The sequence below is a fragment of the Tachyglossus aculeatus genome, chromosome 13, assembly GCF_015852505.1.
Source record: "Tachyglossus aculeatus isolate mTacAcu1 chromosome 13, mTacAcu1.pri, whole genome shotgun sequence".
Taxonomy (NCBI): domain Eukaryota; kingdom Metazoa; phylum Chordata; class Mammalia; order Monotremata; family Tachyglossidae; genus Tachyglossus; species Tachyglossus aculeatus.
Genome location: NC_052078.1, coordinates 13,426,631 through 13,427,502, shown reverse-complemented (window position 1 = coordinate 13,427,502; position 872 = coordinate 13,426,631). Strand labels below are relative to the sequence as shown.

The 872-nt window shown below is 44.6% G+C and overlaps 1 non-coding gene across 1 annotated transcript; it reads right to left on the bottom strand.

Annotated features, from left to right (window-relative positions):
* Positions 1–450: 450 nt before the first annotated feature.
* LOC119936427 lies at positions 451–588 on the bottom strand. The gene has a single exon (XR_005453755.1). It is a non-coding gene; the product is annotated as a small nucleolar RNA SNORA7 (small nucleolar RNA).
* Positions 589–872: the final 284 nt, after the last annotated feature.

Below are 872 nucleotides of genomic sequence, written 5' to 3'. Positions count from 1 at the left end.
GTAAGCTCCTCACAGTCAGGGATCATAGCTACTAATGATATATTCTTACTATAATGATATATAGGCATTAATGATATACAGTGCTGTGGAAACAGTTGTTGTCTTATGCTGTTGGGTCGTGTCCAATCCGTAGTGAAGCCGTAGACACATGTCTCCCAGAACGCCCCACTTCCACCTCCAATTGTTCTGGTAGCGTATCCATAGAGTTTTCTTGGTAAAAATACAGAAGTGTTTTACCGTTGTCAAGTCGTGTCCAACCCGTAGTGACGCCATAGACACATGTCTCCCAGAACGCCCTACTTCCACCTGCAATTGTTCTGGTAGCGTATCCATAGAGTTTTTTTGGTAAAAATACAGAAGTGGTTTACCATTGCCTCCTTCCACGCAGTAAACGTGTCTCTGTCCTAATCTCTCTTCCATGCCACTGCTGCCCAGCCCAGGTGAGTTTTGACATGTAGCAGATTGCCTTCCACTCGCTAGCCACTGCCCAAGCTAGGAATGGAATGCGTATTCCTCTGCTTGACTCTCCCTCCTGTAGTCATGACTGGTAGAGTACTGGAACCTCTCTAGGTATGATCCTGAGAGGGGTCTGAATGTAGAGGGACTCAGTAAAAACAACTGATTGATTGCTAGGATCTCACTGGCATCAGAGAGTAACAGGATGCCTTTGTAATTGCCACCATCTAATCTTTCACATTTCTCCTCGAAGATGGTGATGAAGACATCTTTGAGATTCTGAGGCATCTGCTCAGTGCTCTCTATGTTGAGGAACTGTTTGTAGAAGTGTTTAAAAAGGGCATCCCCTCCATGTTGGTAGAACCCAGCATATATACCAACAGTTCTCTTCCTGTTTCAATCATTTGGATTTACTG